At 44.2% G+C, this 15,652-nt stretch overlaps 1 non-coding gene across 1 annotated transcript; it reads right to left on the bottom strand.

Moving 5' to 3' along the window:
* Positions 1–1,166: 1,166 nt before the first annotated feature.
* On the bottom strand, positions 1,167–1,270 carry LOC130959389 (small nucleolar RNA R71). The gene has a single exon (XR_009078473.1). It is a non-coding gene; the product is annotated as a small nucleolar RNA R71 (small nucleolar RNA).
* Positions 1,271–15,652: the final 14,382 nt, after the last annotated feature.

Here is a 15,652-nt window from a genome sequence, read left to right as displayed (position 1 = left end):
ACCCATGCTTTTTACTTTCGGCCATTTATTTCCATGTTCATCTCCCCAAATCCCCATTTAAGATTTTGCAATTTAATTTCTGCACCTTACTTTCCCGCCATTTAATTTTCTGTAATTCTCAACTCAATATGTTTAGCTCAACTAGCACATTCTTCCATTTAAAGTTGCTTGACCAATCAATCCCTGTGGGATTCGACCTCACTCTATTGTGAGTTTTTACTTGACGACAATTCGGTATACTTGCCGAAGGAAAATTTGTTGAGAGACAAGTTTTCGTGCATCAAGTTTATGGTGCCGTTGTCAGGGATTGATTTTGTATCGACAATGATCAAGTTGGAAGTTCACTAGATTGAGCATTTTCTTTTTATTGTTTAATTTGCCTAGTCATTTACTCTTAGTTTCAATTAATTTTCTTCCTCATCCCCTATCCCCTCGTTGTTTTCTTTTTCTTTGAATTTACTTACAATTCTGCTCACTAACTCACTAACTGTTTGATAATTTGCACCACTCACACTAATAATCACTCTAACAAGAATAATCACTTCATTTTATTTCTTGCGGTGTGATCTGTTAGTTGTATGACAGGGAGAAGAAGTAGAGCTTCAACTTCCTTTGATTCTGAACCTGAGAAGACCCTCCGTAGATTAAGGAGGGAAGCAAGAGGGAAAAGAGTTGTTGGTGCTAAGGAAGAAGAAAAGTACTTTGAAACAAACATGGAGGAGAACTTAGAAAACAACCATGAAGAAGAAGCTCACAACCATGCCACAAAAGGCCTTGTGAATCATGTTGGGCAAGAAAGGAGAGTTCTAGGCTCTTACATCAATCCAAACCCAGGAAATTATGGAAGTAGCATCCAAAAGCCCACCATACATGCCAACAACTTTGAATTAAAACCCCAACTCATCACCCTTGTTCAGAACAACTGTTCATTCGGAGGAAGTGCCCAAGAAGACCCCAATCAACATTTAACCACCTTCCTAAGAATATGTGACACTGTGAAGTCTAATGGTGTCCATCCGGATGTTTATAGACTGCTGTTGTTTCCCTTTTCACTCATGGACAAAGCATCTAAGTGGCTGGAATCATTTCCAAAGGAGAGCTTAACAAATTGGAAGGATGTGGTAAACAAGTTTTTGGCAAGATTCTACCCTCCTCAAAGAATCAATAGGCTGAGAGATGAGGTACAAACCTTCAGGCAACAAGATGGTGAAACTCTCTATGAGGCATGGGAGAGGTTTAAGGACTTAACAAGAAGATGCCCACCAGACATGTTCAATGAATGGGTTCAACTGCACATTTTCTATGAAGGTATTTCTTATGAGTCAAAGAAGGTCGTAGACCATTCATCAGGGGGCTCTCTAAACAAGAAGAAAACCATTGAAGAAGACATTGATGTCATTGAGACTGTCACTGAGAATGACTACTTCTATACTTCTGAAAGGAGTAACACTCGAGGAGTAATAGAGCTGAACCACATGGATGCATTGCTGGCTCAAAATAAGATGATCACCAAGCAGCTAGCAGATCTTACTAAGAAGGTGGAAGAAAACCAAGTTGCAGCAGTCATTACTTCATCACCAGCTCAAGAAGGAGTGAATGTAGGATAAGAATGTGACTGGAAATAAGCCAACTATGTTGGAAACTCACCCAGACATACCCATGATCCATACTCCAAAACTTATAATTATGGTTGGAGAAACCACCCTAATTTTGGGTGGGGAAACCAACAAGACCAAGGCCAAGACCAGAGACGCCACAACTACAATTCCAACAACAATGAAACTCACCAATATACCTCACAGAGATCCTATCAACACCCACCTAATCACCCTTCTCAACCACCTAACCTCAACCCACCATCAATAACTGAGGATAGACTCTCCAGAATTGAGACTCTACTTGAAGACATATGTAAAGAAGTCCAGGATAATAGAGTGTTCAAGGATGAAGTGCGAGCCAATATCAAAACCAGGGAGACACCATCAAGAGGCTGGAATCCCAAGTGGGGTACCTATCTCAACAGTTTCCTAAACCTACTGATAGTTTCCCAAGTGACACAGAAAAGAACCCAAGAGGAGAAACAAAGAAGGTAAGGTGGGAAGAATGCAAGATGATCACTGTTCATACCCTGACCGGGCTCCTCATACTCGGTCAATCCATGAAAGGTCCGACCTCATCCAAAGGCCCACGCCTAAAGGTCGGACCTCGGACATCATAGCAAGGAAGGCCCATCAAAAGGAACGCAGCCCAAAACCTAAAGGCCGAAATAGGCCTAGAAGAGGCGGTTCCGCAAAGATAGAGATAAAACTCCCAAAAGATAAGATAAGATAAGAATATCTTATCCAGGGAAGATCACGGCCAACTACTATAAATACATTGGAGCACCCAGGTATGGCATTCATTCCACATTCTACACATATCTGCTTGGACCCATGCTAACTTAAGCATCGGAGTGTCATTGCAGGTACCACCACCAACCACTCCCCAAATCAAGCTCGGGTCCCTGACCCTCACCTCGGGCCATCCCAAGACGACCGAGCTACACGTTTCAGGTAACCCTCGGAACATTGGCGCCGTTGCCGGGGACCTGAAAGTCATCCCTCTACCATGGCGGACGACCCTCACAACAATGACCACGCTGCATCTGAACAAGAGGAAAAAATCGACACCGGAGAACGTCCGGATAGCCCTCTATCACCACGCACTCCAGGAGGAAACAAACAGAATCGCCCAAAGACACCACTCCCAAACAAAGATCCGCAAAATCCCGAAAAAGAAGAGAGCTCGGAAATTCTAGAAGCAGTCCGGGCACAACAAAACCGACTGAAACAACTCGAAGAGGACATAAAAAGGCAGAAGGAAACTGAACAAGATCTGAGAAGGGAGGCTCGCAAGCGCAGAGAATTAGAAGAAAAACTACGGAAAATAGAGGCCAACCTGAAAGATCGGACAGAACGCGGCACCACCCCCGAAGACAGCCATGATCCCTTCACGCAAGAGATCATGAAGGAGAAGGTACCGCGAAACTTCAAACCACCCGATATGGATCTCTACGACGGCACCACCGATCCAAATCACCACCTCAGCAACTTCAGAAGCAGAATGTACCTGGTCGACGCCTCCGACGCCATTCGATGCAAAGCCTTCCCCACCACTCTCACCAAGACAGCCATGAAGTGGTTCGACAACCTGCCACCAAGATCAATCACCAGCTTCGAAGACCTGACCAAAAAATTCCTAACAAGGTTCTCTATTCAAAAGGACAAGACAAAACATGCCCCCAGTCTACTCGGGATCAAACAAGGTAACCAAGAAACCCTACGAGAATACATGGAGCGATTCAACAAAGCCTGCCTGGACATACAACACTTACCCACTGAAGCAGCCATCATGGGACTAGCAAACGGCCTAAAAGAGGGACCGTTTAGCCAATCCCTATCCAAACGATACCCGACCTCCCTATACGAGGTGCAGGAGCGGGCAGAAAAATATATCAACATGGAGGAAACCTCCCAGCTAAGAGACTCTTCTAGGAAGGAATCAACCTACCCACTCCGAGATCGAGATCGGGAACTGAAGAGGAAAGAAGAACCCAACTCGGACAAGCCACGGAAGTACCACAACTACACCCCCCTCCGAGTCTCCCTGGTAGACGTCTACAGAGAAGTGTGCCACACCGAAAGGATCCCCCCGCCTCGACCTCTAAAACACAAGAGAGCGGGGAGAGATCGGTCCGAGTACTGTGAATATCACAAACTCTACGGTCATCCTACTAACGACTGCTACGACCTAAAAAATGTTATAGAAAAGCTAGCCAGAGAAGGAAAACTCGACAGATACATAGCAGAAAAAGGAGAAGAGACCAGGAAGAGAAGGCGGGGAGATAACGAAGGTCGGGCCGAACAAACCCCTCGGACCCCCGAAAGGCACGTTCACATGATAAATGGAGGTTTTGCAGGCGGAGGAACATCCAGGTCCTCGCGAAAAAGACACCTCAAAGAAGTCTATCACGTCCGAGAAGACAGTCCCCTACCCGAGATACCTACTATCTCATTTACCCGATAAGATGCTCAAGGGATAATACCCGGGCACGACGATCCAATGGTAATCACCATTATCCTAGCAAACGCCAACTTACATCGAACCCTGATTGACCAGGGAAGCTCAGCAGATATCCTGTTCAAAACGGCCTTCGACAAGCTCGGACTTGAAGAAAAAGAGCTAAAAGCCTATCCCACCGACCTATTTGGGCTAGGGGACACCCCGATCCATCCCTTAGGATACATCTCGCTACACACTACCTTTGGAAGAGGCGAGCATTCTAAAACATTAAGCATCGACTACATTATAGTCGACGTCACTTCAGCATACAACGCCCTCATTGGGCGACCAACCCTGAACAGATTGGCAGCAATAGTCTCGACCCCACACCTCTGTATGAAGTTCCCTACCGCAAAAAGAATCGCTACCCTAAAAGGTGACCAAAAACTAGCGCGGCGATGCTACAACGAAAGCCTGAGCCTAAGAGGGAAAGAAATCAAAACAATAGAACTCGGACGAGTTCAAGCCCGAGAAGATCTTCGGCCACAACCAGAAGGAGAAACCGAAAAAGTCCAGATCGGGAGCACACCTGAAAAAATAACAAACATAGGAGCAAACCTTGAGGCAGGCCTAAAAGAGGAACTCATAACCCTCTTAAAAAGGAATTCCGACCTCTTCGCCTGGAAAGCCTCCGACATGCCAGGCATAAGCCCCGACCTGATGTGCCATAAGCTATCAGTATACCCGGGATCCAGACCGGTCCAACAAAGACGCCGAAAGCTCGGACCCGAACGCATGCAAGCAATAGAAGAACAGGTACGAGCACTGCTAGATGCAGGGTTCATTAGGGAAATAAAATACCCCCTATGGCTCGCAAACGTGGTCCTGGTAAAAAAGCAAAACGGAAAATGGAGGATGTGCGTCGATTACACGGATCTCAACAAAGCCTGCCCCAAAGACCCATATCCATTACCAAACATCGACGCCTTAGTAGACGCAGCCTCAGGCTACAGATATCTCTCCTTTATGGACGCATACTCGGGATACAATCAAATCCCGATGTACGCACCAGACCAAGAAAAGACCTCGTTCATAACCCCGAGGGCAAACTACTGCTACGTAGTAATGCCCTTCGGGCTGAAGAACGCAGGGGCAACCTACCAGAGGCTAATGAACAAAGTGTTCTCAGAACACATCGGACTACAGCTAGAGGTGTACGTCGACGACATGCTGGTAAAGACACAAGAGGACAGAAACTTGCTGACCGACCTCGCCAGCGTCTTCGGCACCCTCAGAAAACACAACATGAGACTTAACCCGACAAAGTGCACCTTCGCCGCAGAAGCCGGAAAGTTCTTAGGCTTCATGCTGACTCAAAGGGGCATCGAAGCAAACCCGGACAAATGCCAAGCGATACTCAATATGAAGAGTCCGACGTGTGTCAAAGAAGTACAGCAACTGAATGGAAGGCTAGCCGCCCTATCAAGATTCTTGGCAGGATCAGCGATAAAATCGCTACCTCTCTACTCGCTCCTAAAGAAAGGGAAACCCTTCTCATGGACCCCGGAGTGCGAAAAAGCCTTCCAAGAATTCAAGGAATTCCTCGGGCAGCCACCAATCCTGACCCGACCTTTAAAAGGAGAAGAACTCGTACTATACCTCTCGGTTGGAAATCGAGCAGTCGCTTCAGCGTTAATACAAGAAAATGACCAAGGACAACGCCCCATATACTTTGTAAGCAAGGCACTACAAGGGGCCGAATTAAACTATCAGAAGATAGAAAAATTCGCCTACGCCCTAGTGTTCACAGCTCGGAGGCTCCGTCCCTACTTCCAAGCCCACACCATCAAAGTCCGAACAAACCAACCCATGAGACATATCCTACAAAAAACAGACCTAGCAGGACGAATACTGCAATGGGCGGTGGAACTGTCCGAGTTCGATCTCCACTATGAAGCCCGGACTGCCATAAAATCTCAGTATCTAGCCGACTTCATCGCATAATACACTGAAACCCCTGGAACCCCACTCTCATGGAACCTGTATGTCAACGGATCCTCAAACAAAACAGGAAGCGGAGCCGGGGTTATACTCGAAAGCGACCAAGGAACGCGGATAGAACTATCCCTAAAATTCGAGTTCCAGGCTTCAAACAACCAAGCCGAATACGAGGCCCTACTAGCAGGACTAAAGCTAGCCGAAGAGGTCGGAGCCCAGAAAATCACGATCTTCAGTGACTCCCAGGTCGTCACATCACAAGTAAATGGAAGCTACCAGGCCAAAGACCCAACTATGAAAAAATATCTGGATCAAACGCAAGCACAATTATGCCGCTTTTCAGAAATACAGGTCCAGCACATACCCCGGGAACAAAACGCCCGGGCAGATGCCCTCTCAAAACTCGCCAGCACCAAGCCCGGAGGCAACAACAGAAGTCTCCTCCAGGAAACCTTGCAATCTCCCTCCGTGATAAGAGAGGAAGAAACGCTAAATATATCCAACCAACAGCAAGGATGGATGACCCCCATACTCAACTACCTGAAGTCGGGAACTCTCCCCACCGAAAGAAAGGAAGCTAAAAGACTCACGAAAGACGCCCAGAATTATACACTAATTCACGACGTATTGTACAGAAGAGGATTCTCAAACCCCCTCCTTAGGTGCGTCCCGACCTCAGAAACAAAGAGCGTCCTCGAAGAAGTCCACGGAGGCATGTGTGGGAACCATCTCGGAGCTCGGGCATTATCCAAGAAGGTAGTCCGAGCCGGGTTCTACTGGCCGACCTTGCAGAGAGACGCAACGGAATTTGTGAAAATATGCCCCCCCTGCCAAAAACACGCCAATTTTCACAAGGCACCGCCCGAAGACCTTATCAGCATCACCGCACCATGGCCCTTCGCAAAATGGGGACTTGACCTACTCGGCCCGTTCCCCCAAGGACCGGGGCAAGTCAAATACCTCATTGTAGGGGTCGACTACTTCACAAAGTGGATCGAAGCTGAACCCTTAGCCACCATTACGGCTCAGAAAGGTCGCAAATTCCTATACAAAAACATTGTCACAAGGTTCGGAGTCCCCTACTCCATCACAACGGACAATAGAACACAGTTCACAGACACAAGTTTTCGGAACTTGGTGGCCGAACTAAAAATCAAACAGCAATTCACCTCAATCGAGCACCCACAAGCCAATGGACAAGCAGAGGCTGCAAATAAAGTTATCTTGGCCGGGTTAAAACGGAGACTCCAAGAAGCCAAAGGGGCATGGGCCGAAGAGCTTCCCCAGGTGCTATGGGCATATCGGACAACTCCACACTCTACAACGGGAGAATCCCCATTCCGACTAGCCTACGGGATGGAGGCAATGATTCCTATCGAAATAGAGGAGGGGTCACCTAGAACCATCTTCTACAACGAAAAAGGTAACCCGCAGGCGCAAAGGGAAGAACTCGACCTCCTCCCCGAGGTCCGAGAAAGAGCCCGAATCCAGGAAGAAGCCTTAAAACGGCGAACGGCACTCAGATACAATCAGAAAGTAATAAAGCGAAGCTTCTCCATTCACGACCTGATTCTAATCCGAAATGACATCGGAACACAAAAGTCGGGAGAAGGAAAGCTAGCTGCAAATTGGAAAGGGCCCTACAAGGTAACAGAAGTCTTAGGGACAGGCTACTACAGAGTATCCGACCTAGAAGGCAATGAGCTGCCCAGGGCCTGGCACGCCTGTAATCTAAGACGGTACTACAGCTAGAAAAATTTAACCCGAGGTGTACTCTTTTTCCCTACAAGGGTTTTTTAATGAGACACCCGGTTAAAAAGGTCACCCGACCTAGTCAAGGGTAAACACTCTGTAAATATTCTTTCTTTTTAATACTAATCAAATTTTTCTATTTTCTTTTCTCCTTCCTCATGATGAAACAAATCCTAGAAAGTACCCCGCCAAGGCGCATTAATTTATGCTCGACAAAACGCAAAAAATCATTTGCCAAGAGACCACACAAGGTCGGCAAAGATAAAGCGACGAGGTTCAAATTAATGTGAGAAGTTATAAAGCAACTCTGAAAAGGCTCAAAAAGCCAAATAAAAAGAGATTACAAAAATAACTTAAAAGGCCGACCAACAATAAGGTCGGACCCAAAGAAGGGAGGTACTCGAACGCCCGAGGTCCGAGAAAAAAGCCCGGATCCAAGAAAGAAGCCTTAAAAAGGCAAAGGCCAAGATTTCGAAAACGCTTACTAAAAAGTTGTTATCCAAAAACAACTAGAAAAGTACAAGCGAAGAAACGAAATCAAACGAAAGGATAAAACAAAAGTTCCAAAGCGCTAGCTAAAAAGTTGTTATCCCAAAAACAACTAAAAAGCATAAAAGCGGAACAAAGGTCAAAAGCCCAAGCAAGGGTAAAACAAAAGTTCCAAGCGCTAGCTAAAAAGTTGTTATCCCAAAAACAACTAAAAAGCATAAAAGCGAAACAAAGGTCAAAAGCCCAAGCAAGGGTAAAACAAAAGTTCCAAGCGCAAGCTAAAAAGTTGTTATCCAAAAACAACTAAAAAGCATAAAAGCGGAACAAAAATTCAAAACAAAAACGCCGCATAGTAAGCTAAAAAAGTTACTACAAGTAGCTAAAGGCAGAAAGGCGTCCAAAGTGTTCACAGAAACCATCCAAAAACAAAAGAGCCCACAGGCCGGGCAAAAAACCAAAATAAATGACTACAGAGGATCAAGCTCCTTTCCGGTCTCCACATCGGTAGAAGGCTGTGGAGGAAGAACCATAGAAATCGGGATAGCCTTGACAGCACCATCATCTCGAGTTGAAACCTCCACACCAGAACTATCCCCGGCCAAAAGAGAAGTCGGGTTCGCAACCGGAACATTGGAGTCGGACACCGGCACTTTGGGGTCGGACACCGGAGCCTCATCCTCGTTGGGAGCAGGAACAATCTTTCCCTCCACCACAACGTTATCCGTACTAAATAAACTCAGATCCAGGTCGGGAGCAAGAACCCAGACCTGATCCTTCAAATTTGCAAACATAGCATCCATACCCTTGGCCACATGACCTTCCAGCTCATAAAAGTCATCCTGAGCAGATTGCAACCTCTCCTTCGTCTCCACAAGCTCGGCATATATCCGAGTATAATTCTCCGTCGCCGCCTTCGCCATCTCCTCAGATGCTTTCGCCGCCGCCACAGCTGCAGTAGCTTTAGCTTTCTCTTTCTCCAAAGAGGCCTCCAGCTCAGTAATCCTGGCAGCCTTCAGCTCACTAATCTTCTCGAGCTCAGACTGAGCCTTCTCAAGTCGGGAGCTGGTCGCGCCAATGGGGGATTTCTTGAACTCCCGGGCAATAGCAGCATGAAGACTGGCCATCCGGACACAACTCCGCGCCATGTACTGAAAATGGTGCTCCATAGATACGTCATCAGTAGAAATAAAAGTCTGAGGGAGAATATGCTGTTCAATCCAACCAAGAGCATCAAAATCCTTATCGTTAAAACCCGCAAGCTCCTGAGAAGTCTTTTGCTTCTTGGGAGGAGGACCCGAGAACGAAGGAGGAGAAGAGGTAGCAGGCCCAGAGGCCGGAGGATCTTGATTTATAGCTCGGAACTCGGGAGTCGGAATAGTCTTCGACCGAGTAGTAACACCCACAGTAGCCTTCTTCGGAGAAGATTGGGCAGAAGCCCCCCCGGCCTCGATATTTCGAGCAGCCACAGACTTCTTCGTCCGACGAAGGAACTTCATGGAATCCGCCTGAGAAGACATCTCTGCAGAAACAAAAGAAAAGGATTATCACAATAGAAATTCCACCAAAAACAAACAAAGCCAAAATACTAAAAAAGATGAATCTCGGAGAGGTCGGGAACTACCTAACTCGGAACGGAGAAGGCTTGGATCTCCCAACATTTTCTTCGTGTCCAAGTGAGGTGCCCGACCCCATAAACTGCTCACCACACCCACAAAGGCCTGCTCAACCTCATCTAGACTCTCAAAAGTATACTTAGCAGATACTACATTCTCCTGCCAACAAAGAGGAAAAGAAGGTTCCCCACTCTCATCTAGAAAGAAAGGTCGGACGTCTCCAACAGCCCGGACCTTGAAATAAAAGTTCTTGAAATCATGAAAGGACTCATCATAAAGGGTACAAAACTTCCTCCCCTGGTTAGCCCTAAAAGAGACCCAAGACACCTTCCCTCCACCCGACCCCGGCTTCGTCAACACAAACAAATAGGAAAAAAGAGAAATAGAGGGAACGACGCCCAAAAACTGACACAAAAGTTGAAACAGCTTTAAAAACGCCCAAGAATTTGGATGGAGCTGCGTAGGGGCAAGGTTACAAGACCATAACACCTCGGACTCCAGGTCGGTAAAAGGAAGTCGGACGCTCAGCTTAGAAAAGAAACAATCATAAGCATAAAAGAAGAGTTTCTCGGAACTTTCTAGGGGCGGGAAACACACTCTTTCCTCGGACTCCGGGGCTACCAGTTCATAATCCCTCTCAGACTCTCTATTCTCACATATGCTACAGTGCCTACGGAACCTAGCTAAATATTCAGAATCTACCACAGAAGGGACTTTTAGGGGGAGACGGTCTACCCAACCAAGACCACTTGGAATCTTGGTCGACATCGCTTGAAGAACCTTTCGAGACATAAAACTCTTACCTACAAAGAAGAAATACAACAGGAAGCAAAAATCACATAAAGCAGACAGCGAAAACCCGTTCAGCCAAGCAAGAAACAAGAACCCAACAAAGTAAATGCGGCACCCCAGAACAAAGTACCAGAAGACAAAAAAGAACCCCCCCCATATACAAACAAAGCAATGGCGGCGCCTCTTTTCGGGGCAACCCAGGCATAAAGAAAAAGAAACAAACAAAGAGCCACACGAAGAACAGAAGCATATGATCACAAGAAAATGGGAAACTGGGGAACAAACCTGGAAAGAAAGAAAACGAAGGCGAAGAGCTCCGAAGCAAAGAGAACAAAGCGGCGGCGCCGAGGAAACCCCGGAAAGACACACGGAAAGATTCGGGGAAGAAGAACAAAGAGAGAGAAGAAGCGGTGCTCGAAAAAGGAGATGGCGAAACTTAGAAAAACAGAAAAAGAGCAGAATAAAACGCAGAAAAGGGGGAAAGGGGCAAATAAATAATGCCTTCACGGAGCCCGAAACGGAAATCGAGGAAGAAACGGTAAAATGCAATAAATGCAGGAACGGCCATTTTTGAAATTTGAAAAACTACTATGCCCGAGCTCGACCTCCCAAAAAGGACGAACTCGGGCAGGGGCACTGTTCATACCCTGACCGGGCTCCTCATACTCGGTCAATCCATGAAAGGTCCGACCTCATCCAAAGGCCCACGCCTAAAGGTCGGACCTCGGACATCATAGCAAGGAAGGCCCATCAAAAGGAACGCAGCCCAAAACCTAAAGGCCGAAATAGGCCTAGAAGAGGCGGTTCCGCAAAGATAGAGATAAAACTCCCAAAAGATAAGATAAGATAAGAATATCTTATCCAGGGAAGATCACGGCCAACTACTATAAATACACTGGAGCACCCAGGTATGGCATTCATTCCACATTCTACACATATCTGCTTGGACCCATGCTAACTTAAGCATCGGAGTGTCATTACAGGTACCACCACCAACCACTCCCCAAATCAAGCTCGGGTCCCTGACCCTCACCTCGGGCCATCCCAAGACGACCGAGCTACACGTTTCAGGTAACCCTCGGAACAATCACCATAAGTGATGAGAGGAATGTGGAGGAAGTACACACACAAATAGAACACATCCAAGACAATCCAAAGGAAAAGCATGAAGAGAGAAATCATGCACCCCATCCCACACAGAGGGAGGAGTTAAAGAAGCGGGAGACCCTGAACCCATATGCACCCTTTCCCCAAAGGCTCAAAGGTGGTGTAGCAAGGATAATGTATTCAAGATTTCTCGACATGTTTGCATCTCTTGATGTAAATATACTATTCATTAAGGCCCTCCAGCAGATGCCCTCCTACATCAAATACATAAAGGAGTTGCTGGCCAAAAAGAGCTCACTGAAGGGTGGGCAAACAATAAAGATGAACAGGGAGTGTTGTGCTCTCATTCAAAAAGAGCCACCCACAAAGAAGAAGGATCCAAGAAGTTTTCACATTCCCTGTGCTATAGGAGAGACAATGATTGATAAAGGGCTCTGTGACCTAGGAGCAAGTATCAACCTGATGCCTCCATCCCTCATGAAAAAGCTGCAAATCAACGAGCTAACACCCATAGACGTGATCATTAAATTGGCTGACAAAACTCAAAAACAGGCGATAGGAGTGGTTGAAAACGTGTTAGTGAAGGTTGGAAACTACTTCCTCCCCACAGACTTTGTTATCTTGGAGATGGAAGAAAATCACATCCATCCCATCATCTTGGGGAGGTCATTCTTAGCCACAGCCAGGGCACTTATAGATGTGGAGTGAGGAGAATTAATCCTGATAATACACGATGAAAAACTCACCTTCAATGTCTTCAAACCCTCAAAAGAAGCAGATCATGATAACAAAGAGTCAAGGGAAGACCACAGTAAGGAGCTGATGGAAGAGACAAGCATGGGAACACAATAAGGACCACAGTAAGGGCACCATGACCTTTGAGAAGGCTCTGTGTGACCTGGGGTCAGGGATAAATCTTATGCCACTCTCTGTAATGGAGAAGCTGGGGATTATTGAGGTACAACCTGCTGATGATTGGATTTTTGACAGTTTAGAATTCACGAATGAATTCTCGTTGTAAGTATAGTTTCTAAACCAATCACTAATCCTTTCATACAAAAAGTTGTTTGTCACTAAAACAAACCCCTAAATTTATAAACCGAAGTATTCGAACCTCGGGTTGTTCTCCCTTGGAATTACAATAAAGTGTCTTGTTATTAGTTATGAGTTATTTTGGGGTTTTGGATAAGAAGCATGAAAAGTAAATGGCAATGAAAATAAACTAACAACTATAAAAGGCTCTTGGCAAGGTATGAAAATTAGAAGTCCTATCCTAGTTATCCTTATCAATTGTGATGAGAATTGTTCATTGCTACCACTTAGTTAACCATTACTAAATAAAGGAAAGTCAAGTGGATGAATTGACTTGAGCCACAAGTTCTAGCCAACTCCCAAGGAAAGACTAGCTTTAGTGCACTCCAAACCAATTAGCAATCTCTCCAATAATCAATCAACAAAGGAATTAGATAACTCAAGTGTCACTAATTACTCCACCTAGGCCAAGAGGAACAAAATCTATACTATATCTAGAAGAGGCATTTCAACAAACACATAAAAGGCAATAAAAGTAAACAACATAAATTCCAAGAATTAAAGAGAGATCTAACTACAAAGGCAAGAGATCAATAATAGAAAAGCAAAGAAGAACAATTATTATGAATTACCTCTTATTGAATTGAAAGAAAATGGAAGGAACAATACTAGATCTACAACAAAACACAAGAACAACATAAAGGAAATTACACCAAAAGAATAGAAGAAGATGAATGTAGCAACAAGGAATTGAAAGATAGAAGTAGAAGAAAGCAAAGATTAAAACCTAGATCTAAGAACTAAACCTAATCCTAATCCTAATTCTAGAGAGAAGAGAGAGCTTCTCTCTCTAGAAACTACTTCTAACTACTAAACTATGCTAATGGTAACTAACCTCCTCATCCCTCTTCAATCCTTGGCTTAAATAGCATCAGAAATGAGTTGGATTGGGCCCACAATGCTTGTAAATTCGCTAGCCACGAGTTTGCATGAAGTGATCACGTGCACCAACAGCACGTGCGCGTATAGTGCGCGTACGCGTCCTTATACGTATAGCAACTATGGCAAATCTTATATCGTTTCGAAGCCTCGGATGTTAGCTTTCCAACCCAACTGGAACCGCATCATTTGGACCTCTGTAGCTCAAGTTATGATCAATTAAGTGTGAAGAGGTCAGCTTGACAACTTTTGCGTTTCCTTTATTTCTCCATGAGTTCTCTATTTCTACATGCTTTTCCTTCATTCCCTTGGTCCAATCCTTGCCTCCTAAATCTGAAATCACTTAGCAAACATATCAAGGCATCTAATGGAATCAAGGAGAATTAGATTTAGCTATTTTAAGTCCTAAAAAGCATGTTTTCACTCTTAAGCACAATTAAGAGAGAAGATATAAAATCATGCTATTTCATTGAATAAATGTGGGTAAAAGGTCATAAAATCCCTTAAATGAAGCATAAGATAAACCCTACAAATGTTGTTTATCAACCTCCCCACACTTAAACCAAGCATGTCCTCATGCTAAAATCAAGAATGAAGTAAGGGTATGGTGTTTATTCAATGTAAATAAACTATATGCAATCTACCTATATGCAACTATCTATATGAATGCAATTTCTTGGTCAAAATAAATCAATTCCCAAGAAGCATATATGCACAAGGGCTAAGGACTAGCAAGTCTAATCCACAATTAAATTGAGTTATTAAATATTTTTACAAACTTGCTTGAAAATTGACACTTATGGGTGGAAACATGTAATTGAGCAATCGAACCCTCACCGGTAGTGTTTGCACTCTATTCGCTCAAGTGTTTAGGGTTGATTCACTCAATTCTCCCCTAATCATGCTTTCTAAGATTTGTTTTTCATCTCAAAATCAACATATATTTCATGCATGCACACATCTATCATGAGGTCTTTTCTTTAGGTTGTAATGTGGTTAGGGTCAAGGTAGGATGCATATTTGGTCAAGTGAGTTTAAAATTTGAATCTTTGATAAACTTAGACTTCCCACCTAACCTATGACATCCTATACAATTTCAAAGCTAGCCTAACTACCCATTTTTCACCTTTTCACATACTCATGCATTTTCTTTTTCATTTCACAACACTTATGCATTGATCTTATTGAGCTTCACTTTGGGGCATTTTGTCCCCTTTTTATTATTTTTCTTCTTTTTCTTTTTTTTCTATTTTTTCTTTTCCATATTATTTTTCTTTTCTTTTTCTTTTTCTCATTTTCCTCTTTTTTTTTCTATATACAAGAACATCAATGCATAAGGTTTTACATTTGATCAATATATGAGTATGTACCAAATTCCCAATATTTACACTAATAATACAAAACTACCCTTTTATTCACCCAATGTTCCAAGGTTTCCACACTTGAATGATACTCACATACATTAGCCTAAGCTAATCAAAGATCCAAATTAAGGACTTTTATTGTTTTCCGCTTTAAGGCTTGTAATGTGCTAAATTAAAGAACAAGTGGGTTAAGCATAGGCTCAAAGTTGGCTAACAATGGAAGATAAAAGGTAAGGCTATTTGGGTAAGTGAGTTAAATAAAACGATGGCCTCAATCATATAAATGCATGAATACATAAAATAATGGAAATAAAGAATCAAACAAAGCAACGATTACAATCATAGAAAGAGAATAATGCACACAAGAAGGGAAAAATAAGCGGTTATAAGATGTAACCACACCAATAGGCTCAAATCTCACTTGCTTATGTTCTTAGCTCAAAAACATGATCCACAATATATATAATTCAAGCAAATTTTATGAAAAAGTTTTCACTCAAATCAATTGAGGTGCCCTATAGATAG

Source organism: Arachis stenosperma, chromosome 10, assembly GCF_014773155.1.
Source record: "Arachis stenosperma cultivar V10309 chromosome 10, arast.V10309.gnm1.PFL2, whole genome shotgun sequence".
Taxonomy (NCBI): domain Eukaryota; kingdom Viridiplantae; phylum Streptophyta; class Magnoliopsida; order Fabales; family Fabaceae; genus Arachis; species Arachis stenosperma.
Note: the sequence above shows the minus strand (reverse complement) of the source record. Positions and strands in the feature narration are given on the sequence as shown.